The following is a 13,354-nucleotide window of genomic DNA, read 5'->3' on the forward strand; positions in this document are numbered from 1 at the left end:
CTGTTTAGGGGCGACTAAGCGGGAAACTTTTTTTATCTGTGCTATTTGTGACGTCAAAGCATCATCGTGTCAACATGTCGTGCATAGGACAAAGCGAAATGTTCCCACTAAATACCGCTTTTTATTAATGGAATTAATAAGCCACAACGTATTTCAACGCAATTCCATTTTTAAAGTGGTTGACCTTCAAAGTGTAAGGCATGTTTGCTTCGCAGCAGAAATACGCATGACTGTCCCATATGCGCTCAACTTTACAATAATAATAGTTAATTTTAAACTGATCTCAATGCCGGTTTTCGCGTAAACATTCGTAGCTATGCACGTATTTTCAAGAAGGAAAAAAAAAACCTGAAACACCTCATCCAACAAAATGACAACAAGAAAAACAAAAACATATCTATTTTTATTTAAGCGAATACGTTAACGGATAAGTAGTAAACCGAACGTGAAACATTCTGCATCATAAAACCTTGTACTATATTGAGTGTATAATTTACGATGGCAACATTGTAACGTGCGTCGCACTCCGCAATACAAGTAAATTAATAGCATATAAGATTGTTGTACCGTTTCACCACGTGATTCTTGTTCTTATTTAGTAACGAGCTCAAGAATTTGTACTTTCACGCAGGTATTCTGTTGAAAATCGAATACGAATTCGTCGTGGGATAAATTTTAATCAAAAAGAATTATTATAAACTAGCGACCCGCCCTCGCTTCGCTTCGGAAACATTAAATTTTATTATTAATAGCTGAGTCCCGCGATGTTAACTACGATTATTGTTGTACCGCGGGTGACGCCGCGGGGCGAAGCTAGTCTAAAAAAACTAGCCTAAGTTACTCCTTATATCATCAGCTACCTATCAGTGAAAGTCTCGTCAAAATCGGTCCAGCCGTTCCAGAGATTAGCCGGAACAGACAGACAAAAATTGTAAAAAATGTTATTTTGGTGTATGTACCGTATATATATTCATATGCATGTAGTAAAAAGCGGTTACTTCAATATTACAAACAGGCACTCAAATTTTAGTTATATGTATAGATGAACAGGTAACAAGTAACAGGTTTACTGGTGGTAGGACCTCTTGTCAGTCCGCACGGGTAGGTACCACCACCCTTCCTATTTCTGCCGTGAATCAGTAATGCATTTGCAGTTTGAAATTTAATAAATCAAAATTAAATTAACAAATAAATATAATAGATAAGTAATATTAATCATTTAATAATTAACTTAACCGCACCAGTATCTACACGAGACATGTTTTTGTTTGCTTTGGCCGATTTACTGTTAAATGTTTACCGGAACTCATAAACATTACGAAGATGTAGATGCCGCCACCTTGAGATATGAGGTTGACGTCTCGATTGTCTACAACGTAACGCATTCAACAACAAAGCAACCATCATTCGTCGGTTAGGTCACGGACAGTTGTCAACAATGAAGTGGCATTTTATTGGCTTCGCTTGGACATACGCCAGCGTAAACGCAAATAAAGCATCAATTATAACTTGTACCCACTGACTAATGATGTTCTTTTGAGATCACGCCAAAATAAAATGGTCATCGGCAATTTCATCGAATGCGAGATGATTCCGATTAAAATTACGATAATTATAATTCGATGCAAAAACAAACAAAAAAATGTGTGGTGTCGTGGGACACCGGATAGGAACGAAGTTCTTTATTATATTATAAAAATATTAATTTTAAGTTTTATTCGAGGTATAAAGAAAATAAAACTGGAGGTTTCGCAACATCCAAAGTCATTCGGTAACGTGCGAACTTATTGTGGTACACTTCATTCACGGTTGCTTGCATAAGAGTATTGCGCAAACGAACGCTCTAAGATCGTGGTCAATGAATGATAAAAAATATGTTATTTTTTGTACGTTATTACAAAGTTAAATCGTACACTGTGTGCATTACTAATTTGTACGTTATTATAAAGTTAAGTCGTACACTGTGTGCATTAGGGGAAAGTGGGGGATATACGAACACCTAAGGGAAAACTTAAATAAAACAATGGAATTTAATCACAGATTTTTAAAATTTTTTTTATTATAAAGTTTACTTATCTGTCTAACTTATTCACTAATCATCATTTATATTTTTTAAATAAATTGCAACAATATGAAAGAAAAACAAAACCCTTAGTGTTCGGCTTTGCCCGACATCAGTCGGGTAAATACGAACACCAAGTGGGGTGATTACGAACTAACATTATTAACGTCATAGATCACACCACATTTAAAACCTAACGATGTTGACTGTCCGTCAGTACAACTCTCGTGAGCCCATTTTTTGCACACATAGCACACAATCTAGTCTTCAACGGGAGGATCAATATATTTATCTCTACAAAAAATACAAAAGTAGTCTTTATTTTCTTTTTCGCCTTTTTCTTTTTTTTTTCGTAATTTGACTAGAGTCACTAAAGTCTTTTTTTATATTGTCCAAATTCTTTAATAATCTTTCATACTTCTTGCTTGAAGGTGTTCTCTCATTACATTTCAGTCTTTTTATTTGGGTTCCTTTTTTGCCATCTTTCCGTTTTCTTCTTAATTTCTTACGTTTCCTGATTGTCTGAAAATAAAGGTTTTCATCCAGACCATGGCTGTATTAACACTTCTTTCATTAGATGGTCAAAATTAGTGGTTTTTGAAACATTATATGTTTACGCAGGGAGAGTTTTTTGGTTTTAACATCGTCTATAGCCTTTTTGAGATCTTCTAAACTATACTTCAGTTCGGTCTTTCTTTTGTAAGTACAAGGTATCTGTAATAATATTTAAAAAAAAGTTGAACGGGGTACCAACAAACGGGAGTGGGGTAACGGCGAATGTTCGAGATTGCCCGACATGGAGTGTTCGTCTTTACCCCGCGGAATCGAAAATAATTAAAGGTCAAAAAACAATTTTGGTTAAATTTATTTTGCCTACTACATCATTATCATTTAGCTGAGTAATATGTGATTATTCCACTATGTAAAAGCTGAATTATTATTGTAGATAGAAATAAAGTTACATCAACTTGAATTTACCAAAAAATTACATCTAAAACATACAAAATATTGAAAAATGCATACCTTTTTAAGTACGTGCGTCCGCGTCTCCCGTGTTATTGACTGGTATCAGTGGTGGCGTGATCTCCGAAATGGCGGCAAATAAAATTAGGATATATCTTTCTAACATATTAGAACCATTGAGTTCGGCATTACCCAGCGTTCGCGTTTCCCCCACTTTCCCCTACTAATAAAAATCTTACGTTACGGACGTTTTTTCCCAGTCCGCATCGTCAGCATCGTCCCATAAGGAACTTCGTTCCAAAAGAAAATACATGATGTAACTAGATTCCTTTTGGTACAAACAATTTTTAGAGTAATTTCTTATGAATTTTGCTGGAAGGCCCAGAATAAAAACACCTATAGAACAGAAGACAAAGCTACCCAGAGATGCGGGTATTAAAAAATAATAACGTTGTAGGTTCTCGATAAGTCTAATAGCACACCTACACATGTCCTCTAAAATGGCGTAATGAGTAAAACGCCCGTTGCACACGTGACTGATGCGTGATTGATAAAATTGCGTAATTACTGGGCATATGGTGAGCCTGCGGTACCGAGAATCTGCCACGAAACAGTCGTGCGTTTTCGTACAACTATCATACTATTATATATGTTTTTTTTTTTTTTTTTTTTTTCCTACCTATGCTGATAGCCTTGAGAGGCTATTTCAGCGTACCCTAGCTTGTGTAGGTGAGCTCGCGGGGCTCAAACCGGAGAATTGCTAACACCGCCCTAGCAAGAGCAGTGCTTCGCAGAATCTACCACCGGATCGGAAGCGCGACCCACTGAGAAGATCCGGCGAGAAACTCAGTGGGCTGTGTCTGTGGGTTAATTCGCTCGTCGAGCCCTTCGTCGCAAGCGACGGGTTCGACGAGGACGGTGACCGGTGCTTGTATTGCCTAAAAGCACCGTTAATGGATCAGGAGGATCCGTGATGACGTGCTTTGGGCGACGTCGACGGTTTACCAATCGGTCTACAGGATCGGGTATGTAATTTCCAGCGGCTACGATGAGAGGGTTCTCGTGTCGTGCCGCCTTCTCAAAGTGGCGCAGCGATGCCGACTGTAGATACTTACTGACGGGGTCGAGCTCCAGGTCATCGTGGAGGTCCACGTTCCTCTGGAACCATGGTGCTCCGACGGCTATCCTGCAGAATCGGGATTGTATAACCTAAAGGGGTTTCAAGTTGGTGCGGGCCGCGTGAGCGAACACTACGCTTGCATACGTCATGACGGGGCGTATGCAAGTTTTGTAGAGGGTTACCTTGTTACGGAGGGACAGTTTGCTTCGTCTACAAAGCATTGGGTAGAGTCGTCCTAGTATAAACGCGGCGCGATCGCGTACCGTTTTTACGTGGGGACGGAATGTCATCCCTCTGTCGAGGGTGACGCCTAGGTATTTGACATTCGAGGCCCACGGTATGGGCTGGTCAAAGAGAGTGATGGGGCTAACGGCGGAGGTGTTTACGCGCCTATTGGGGAGTGGGGTGCTCGAAGTGGTATTCGGAGGGCGACCCCTTTTGAATAGCACCGCTGTGCTTTTCGTGGGGTTGATGTCTATTCGCCACTTCCGGAACCACTGTCCCATGGTGGTTACTGCGATCTGGAGTCGCCGATGAAGCAACGACATCTTCCTACACGAGTAGTAGATAGCCGTGTCGTCGGCGAAGAGCGCTAGATGGGTCTCCGGAGACCGGGGTATATCGTTGATATACAAACTACATAGTAACGGGGAGAGTGCGGAGCCTTGCGGGACTCCGGCAGTCAGATGACGGGGACGAGAACGAGTTCCCTCTACTCGATATCGAAACGAACGGTTCGACAAGAAGTCTCGTATGATGAGCACGAGTCTGTCTGGCACTCCCATGTTGTACAGTTTGTAGATCAAACCGTTGTGCCAGACTTTGTCGAACGCCTTCGCTACATCGAAGAAGAGGGCGCCGGTCGGGATTTGTTTACGCCTATTTAGCCCTATTAAGATGTGCTCCGTGAGGCGGTGCACTTGTTGTACGCACGAGTGTTTGGCGCGGAATCCAAACTGCTCGTCTATTAGAATTTTATTCGCGGTAACGAAGTCCCAGAGGCGTTTCCGAAGGAGCCATTCGTAAATTTTGCCTATCGCTGGGAGGAGACTAATCGGACGGTATTATATATGTCGGAGAAGCCAAAATTATTAACACCATCGTCAGACATCATAGGGGCGAATAGGGTGATCGAGCTAAGAGAAATATTGAGTACACCAATCACGTTTGTTGTCTTAGAACAATTTAGAAATCTCTTCTTGACGTTAGCAAACGAAAACGAATGACAGTTCTTAGGACGGAGACACCGCTCTTCAAGAAGGCTGGTTGGTAAGTGTGATGACGTCTACGTGCCTCCATCGGCTAGGCTCTGTTGCAGCACAAAGGTAGCAGAGTTCCGACGATACCGCAATCGTGCTGCCATCTCTCGAGAATCGTGCTGCATTTCGTTTAGCTACCAAACTAATGACCGCCTCCGTAATGACAGATTATACTATAATAATATACGTCATACTATACTATATGCTAGTATTCTGAATTCGACCATAGGTATTAAGGTGGGTGGCAAGTGGCAACATTCATATTATCTATACTAATCTATACTAATATTTTAAAGAGGAAAGATTTGTTTGTTTGTTTGTATTGAATAGGCTCCAAAATTACTGAACCGATTTGAAAACTTCTTTCACTGTTTGGAAGCTACACTATTCCCGAGTCACATAGGCTATCTTATTTTCTGAAAAAAGTTAGGGATCCTTACTAAAACTCTAACAAGGTAACCCAAGATACAAAAAAAAAATACCTAAAATATTCTTTACATCGCGTGCCCTGCGAAAACTGTTCATGATAGAATAAAATAATGTACTACGACTTTGTAGAACACATTATTATTTACAAAAAGTGTCGTAACAGCATATGTCTAACTATTATAGTCACGCCGCAATAAGTGTTCTTTTATTTAAAAAAAAAAAAACAACGTCAAATATCGTTGAAATTTTTGTTAAAGACCCGAGCGGAGCCGGAGCGGGCCGCTAGTGATATCTAAGGGCCTACGGTAACGACTACTCATCACCATCATCATCATAAGCCTAAAAAGGTCCACTGCTGGACATAGGACTTTGTATAAGTACGCCACTGAGCACGATCCTCGGATTCTCTCATCCAGCTCTTGCTAGCCACCCTGCATAGATTATCAGTCCACCGAACCTGAAGGCGTCTTGCACCATGTTTGCCAATTTGCGGTCTCGGATTAATAATCTGAAGTGGCAATGACCTGGCCATATTAGCCGGATAATCGATATCCATTGGGGTAAATGACTAGTAACTCAGTATAATTTATATTATAATTATTATTAGAGGTCCCGCAGTAGTCGAAATCCGACTATAAATAATTGGAATTGTAAGTTTGTACACTATTATGATTGTATTTTATACTTCTATAATCACAAATTTCGCCAAGACTACACTATAAAAAATATTAACAAAGACAAACATATATTTAATCTATTCTCAATTTGACAACAGACGTCAAGAACAAAAGTTTGACAATAAATAGTATGCATGTGTGTGCGTCAAATACATTTATATAGTGCGTGTAATGTTTTCTTTATTGATTTAATGTATCTTTTATGCATTATTTTAAAAATATATTAGCATTGTGCACTTCTTCTCTATATTATCTGTAAGTGTGGAAAATTTCATACTCCTCCGCCCGCGCAATTTTCGTAAAAAGGGATACAAAGGTTTTGCTTCACCTATTAATATATAGATTAAGAATGAACCGAGAAAACAGCATTAGTCAGCATAACAAAGGCTTAATTTGAACTCTCCAACAATTCAAGGTCTCGCATTCAATGGACTTGATTGTCAATAATTGTAATCATAATAAACAACGTTCCATCCATATGTACTGTGGACGTTGCAAATAAATTAATGAATCATTTCGTTTTGAAGCTACAGCATTCGTAGTGGCATTTGCCATAAAATCTGTCATATTCGAAGTGTTAATAAAAATTACTATTATTTAAAGCAACATTTTTTTTTCTTCCAAAAAATATTTATTAATTTGTCAAAATAACTCTTTCTGATTTCGTAAGATTTCTTTTTTAATTGTTTAGATAGGTGGATGAGCTCACAGCCCACCTGGTGTTAAGTGGTTACTGGAACCCATAGAGCATATAGTTACAACGATTGCCCCACCCTTCAAACCGAAGCGCATTACTGCTTGACGGCAGAAATAGGCAGGGTAGACTAAACTTTATTTAATTCCGAGAATTTTCATATTTCTCTACCTTTTAAACCTTCCCTGGACTTCCACAAATCATTCAAGACCAAAATTAGCCAAATCGGTCCTGCCGTTCTCAAGTTTTAGCGAGACTAACGAACAGCAATTCATTTTTATATAGATAGATAGATATAAAAACTCATATATCGAAAAGCTTTTGTTATTGCAATCTTTTATTTTATTTTTATTACGATAAACGCTCAAATGTCTTCTTCTAGCTGTTATGCATAATCCACATCAGTCAATTCGAGAAAACTTCAAAATAAAAGGAAAAGCCATATAGGGCTATAATAATACAGGCTATTTAATAATAAAAGAAGCCAACCAAAACGAATCACGATATTCTATTGATCAAAATAAAAACTAGGTATATAAATGCGTATTGATAACATGTACAGATATTCACATTTAGATAAATTTCAATAACATCTCTCTTGATATATTGTTCCTGGAAAAACATCATTCTTTCGTATTCCGGTCTAACATGTATATGTAACATGATCCGAGCAAAATAATATATCTAATCTAATATATAAAAATCGATGTTTTTTTTGTACGTGTTTTATGCGCTCGCTTGTCTTTAGATTCGATTGAGTTTGTAACTTTGTACTCGTATAGTTGTTTTAGAGTCATAGGCGTTTGATTTCGGAACGTCAGAAGTGTCAACGAGCAACGTCTCCTATGACCACCTATGACACTTTTTCCCTTTCAATTCCAGCCGCCAAGGGCGACGCCTCGATTTCATATTTCTGTTATATTCAGTCTTTAATTTGTCACATAAAGACTAATAAATATCTCAAAAGTAATAAATACACTCCACTCTCATTTACCACACCGCAACATAATTATGGTCCTTCGAGCCGGAGTATGTTTTCCTAGTACCTTCAACATATGGCAGATGGCGCTCGAGTTTAGTATTCAACAGTTACAGCGGAGCACAACCGGGTTTTAGTACTGTGCTATAAAATGAATGCGTTTATATTTTTTCGTAACTCATTCTCCTAGACGGCTTACACGATTGATTTGAACCTTGTACATTTGTTGTTGACATTTCAAATATTTCTTTCTCGACAGGCTGCAGAAGGTAACTTCTGCAGGTCTAGCCTTCCACCACTGCGTAAGTCCAATGACAGTCTGGCTCATAGTGCGAAGGAGAAGGCTGACCTTCTGGTCAAGCTCTTTGCCTCATACTCGACTTTGGATGACGGGGGAGCCACGCCGCCCAACATCTCCCGGTGTGACAGCTCCATGCCTGAGATTCGCATCACACAGCGTGCGGTCAGGCAGGAGCTTCGGCTTCTTGATGTCCATAAGTCGAGTGGGCCAGATTGCATCCCCGCAGTAGTTCTAAAAACATGCGCCCCTGAATTGACACCCGCGCTAACGCGTCTATATCGCCTCTCGTACAATATTAACAGGGTTCCGTCTTCATGGAAGACTGCTCATGTCCACCCTATCCCCAAGAAGGGTGACCGGTCGGACCCCTCGAATTACAGACCTATCGCGATAACTTCCTTGCTTTCCAAGGTGATGGAGCGAATCATAAACATCCAACTTCTTAAGTATCTTGAGGATTGCCAGCTGATCAGTGACCGGCAGTACGGTTTCCGTCATGGTCGCTCAGCTGGCGATCTTCTTGTATACCTCACACATAAATGGGCTGAAGCCTTGGAAAGCAAGGGCGAGGCTCTCGCTGTGAGCCTTGACATTGCGAAGGCCTTCGACAGGGTCTGGCATAGGGCACTTCTATCGAAGCTTCCAGCATACGGGATCCCTGAGGGACTCTGCAAGTGGATCGCTAGCTTTTTGGATGGACGGAGCATCACAGTTGTAGTCGACGGCTGCTGCTCCGATACCATGACCATCAACGCTGGTGTTCCACAAGGTTCGGTGCTCTCCCCCACGCTTTTCATACTGCATATCAATGACATGCTATCTATTGATGGCATGCATTGCTATGCGGATGATAGCATGGGGGATGCGCGATATATCGGCCATCAGAGTCTCTCTCGAAGCGTTGTACACGAGAGGCGATTAAAACTTGTGTCTGAAGTGGAGAACTCTCTGGGGCGGGTCTCCAAGTGGGGTGAACTGAATTCAGTTCAGTTCAACCCATTGAAGACACAGGTTTGCGCGTTCACTGCGAAGAAGGACCCTTTTGTCATGGCGCCGGAATTTCAAGGAGTATCCCTGCAGCTTTCCGCGAGTATCGGGATTCTGGGGGTCGATATTTCGAGCGATGTCCAGTTTCGGAGTCATTTGGAAGGTAAAGCCAAATTGGCCTCTAAAATGTTGGGAGTTCTCAACAGAGAGAAGCGGTATTTCACGCCTGGACAGAGACTTGCGCTTTATAAAGCGCAGGTCCGACCTCGCGTGGAGTACTGCTCTCACCTCTGGGCCGGGGCTCCCAAATACCAGCTACTTCCATTTGACTCCATACAGAAACGGGCTGTTCGGATGGTCGATAGTCCTGCTCTCGCGGATCGCTTGGAACCTCTGGGTCTACGGAGGGACTTCGGTTCTCTCTGTGTTTTATACCGTATGGTCCATGGGGAATGCTCTGAGGAATTATTCGAGATGATTCCCTCATCTCCTTTTTATCATCGCACCTCCCGCCATCGGAGCAGAGTTCATCCATATTATCTGGAACCGCTGCGTTCATCGACAGTGCGTTTCCAAAGATCTTTTTTGCCACGTACCATCCGGCTTTGGAATGAACTCCCCTCCACGGTGTTTTCCGAGCGCTATGACATGTCCTTCTTCAAACGAGGCTTGCGGAGAGTTCTTTATGGTAGGCAGCGGCTTGGCTCTGCCCCTGGCATTGCTGACGTTCATGAGCGACGGTGACCACTTACCATCAGGTGGGCCGTATGCTCGTCTGCCTACAAAGGCAATAAAAAAAAATAAAAATAAAAGTATACAATAGAGGTGGCTATTGTCAATTAATGAATGTAGTTCATATATTTAGCATACATTTGGTCGCAGAGAAATCTTTAAGTGACTAACCTTTTCTAATTCAAAGGTAAATCTCGCGCATGTGACAGCATTTATTTTATACAATTGAGACTTCCGACCTCACGCTTCAAGGTTGGTAGATGCGTTATGCTGTCTATGGCCATCTTTAGTCTTAAGGTCACAGACAGTTGTATCCATATCTTCAAGACATACAATATACTTACTTTTCCTAGCATTTATATTTTAGAAAGAGCAATATTTGTTAAAACTAATATATATTTATTTCCTACATTGAATGATACAAGGACACGTACCACTGCAATGAGATCAAAATATAAGAATTTATTGTGTACAGGTCAATTTAACACTGCATTGCTGAAAAAAAATGTTATTGGTATGGCTCCTATTATATTCAACAAATTGCCGAATAGTAAAAGGATCAGCCCTTAAGGAAATTTAAACAACTCTTGTCTTCGCTGTTATTAAAGAAGTGTTATTACTCTGTTACCGATTTCCTAAATAATGAATTGTAACACTCTCCTTATTAAGATCTCAATTTTTATAATAAACTTTTTGTGATCTCATTCTTAAATTTATCTTAATACAACACTGGTGCATCGCTCAACACGAATGCCCGGACGTTTTATCCGTTAGGCTACGACGACTTCAAGACAAGTACAGTAATGAAAACATCTTTAAAGTCACTTTCTGCAATGAAGAAATACACACGTACGGTTAAGAGTATATAATGTGAGTTTAATTCTTTCTGCCAAGACCCACATGCCGCCGAGTTATGGAATAGGAAATAATCGCCCACTGAGTTTCTCGACGGATCTTCTTAGCGGGTCGCGATTACGATCCGGTAGTAGATTCATTCGCGAAGCAGCTGCTCTTGGGTTGTTAGGTCTCCTTCGGAGGCGTTCGAGCAGCTGTTAGCAAATCCCACCCCTCTTGGCTGAACCCGTGCCCGCCCACCTATCCTGGTAAAACTGGAATGACCTTCGGACCAGCAGTTCTTCATTTATAAAAAGAGTAGGAAATAATCACAATTGATCGTAGACAAAAAATGATCTACTTTGCTCACCACGGAATCTAATTAAACCGTGATAGTATATAATTATAAGACTTTATGACACAGTCTCGATAAGACCGAACTTGTTTTTATACCAGTCACTTTAAACTTTACTGGTGGTAGGACGGCTTGTGAGTCCGCATGGGTAGGTACCACCGCCCTGCCTATTTCTGACCGTGAAGCAATAATGCGTTTCGATTTGAACGGTGGAGCAGCCCTTCTACTATACTGAGACCTTAGAACTCATATCTCAAGGTAGGTGGCGGCATTTACGTTGTAGATATCTATGGGCTCCGCTACATAAAAACTAGCCCTTGAAAATTGTATTGTTAAGCCGGCTTCTTATACTCTCAAACTGCAGGACAAGTCTTAATATATCGGTCATCATCTCCTACTGCTTTCATTAGTTAGAGAAACTCACTCCCGAAACAAGGTTATATTTGAAACGGTATGAACACATCGTAAAGGCCCGAAAAGTCTCTAAGAAAATTATGTATCAGAGTAACCTCTTGTTGAATTCGGTGCTCAATTTTAATGATAATTTGAAAACCTTATAACGACTTCGAAACGAGTAATAATAAACATAAACAAGAACAGCGAGATGAGCATTTACGTTTTTTTTACTCCATTCAGAATTCAGAGTTTCGTATATATTTTTAACTTGAAGTTACTGTAAACACCTTTAGATGGGCTACTGGCAGGTTTTTTTTAAAACTTGGCTTTTTTATTTTGAATATTCAATTTTCACCAGTTTTTCTAATTATATCATCATCATCATCATTATCCTGCCCTTCTCTCAGTCACCTGGGGTCGGCGCAACATGTTTTCTCCTTCCATACTCTTCTATCATGTACCATTTCTTCGCTCACTCCCTTCTTACCCATATCGTTTTTCACGCAATCTATCCATTTCTTCTTAGGTCTACCTCTTCCTCTATATCCTTCCACATTCATAGTTAACACTCTCTTACCAACCTCATTTTCATTTCGTCTGATCATATGTCCATACCATGCCAAACGCGCACTTCTCAGCTTCTCTGTCACAGGTGCCACTTTCAGACTTCCTCTAACATATTCATTCCGTATTCTATCGATTCTAGTTACTCCACACATCTATCGCAACATTCGTAACATATATAAGGACTCAATTTTATTGACGAATGAATTCTTCTATGAAGGAATAACGTCGTGTACTTAATATCAAACACCCATAAAATATAATTTGTGTGATTAGTATACAATTAAGACATAGACATGAAATCTCAAAGTCTGTAGGAGCATCCACAGCCTGTCTATGAAATAAAAAAATAAGTTTTGAGTGTACGCTGTGACGTCATCTTTTTGAGGCTTGATGTTTCAACTAAATCTTCAAAGTGGAATGCATGATTGCTTCGTCGTAGTAACATGAGAGATGGCGGGCTCACAGAAGCTCTTGCATGATTTCGGCTCGGGCCCTTGAATAATTTTAAATCCGAAACGCTTTAGCGTGAACGTAAACTAAGCAAATCTACAGTTAGTTTATTACCGAAGTCGTGAGAGGTGTTAGATTTATGGTTGCCGCACCATTTTGTCCGGCGTAACGTTTAGAAGCTACCTGTCTGCTTAGTGAATTACAACGCTATTCGGGAATACTTGTTTGAATTCGGGATAAATGTAGTGGTTATACTAATAGGCTTAGGATGAACTTTTTTTTAAAATAAGTAGAGGTCCCACAGTAGTCGAAATTCGACTATAATTAATTGGAATTGTAAGTTTGTACACTATTATGATTGTATTTTATATTTCTATAATCACAAATTTCGCCAAGACTACACTTTAAAAAATATTAACAAAGACAAACAATATTTAATCTTTTCTCAATTTGACAACAGACGTCAAGAACAAAAGTTTGACAGTAAATAGTATGCATGCGTGTGTGCGTCAAATACATGGTATGTAGTGTGTGTAATGTTTTCTTTAT

At 40.1% G+C, this 13,354-nt stretch overlaps 1 protein-coding gene across 3 annotated transcripts in view; it reads right to left on the minus strand.

Annotated features, from left to right (window-relative positions):
* The window catches only part of LOC114243933 (uncharacterized), a 463,932-nt gene that overhangs the window by 433,446 nt on the left and 17,132 nt on the right, over positions 1-13,354 (minus strand). The window lies entirely within an intron of this gene.

The sequence above is a fragment of the Bombyx mandarina genome, chromosome 25 (assembly GCF_030267445.1).
Source record: "Bombyx mandarina strain Sakado chromosome 25, ASM3026744v2".
NCBI lineage: Eukaryota > Metazoa > Arthropoda > Insecta > Lepidoptera > Bombycidae > Bombyx > Bombyx mandarina.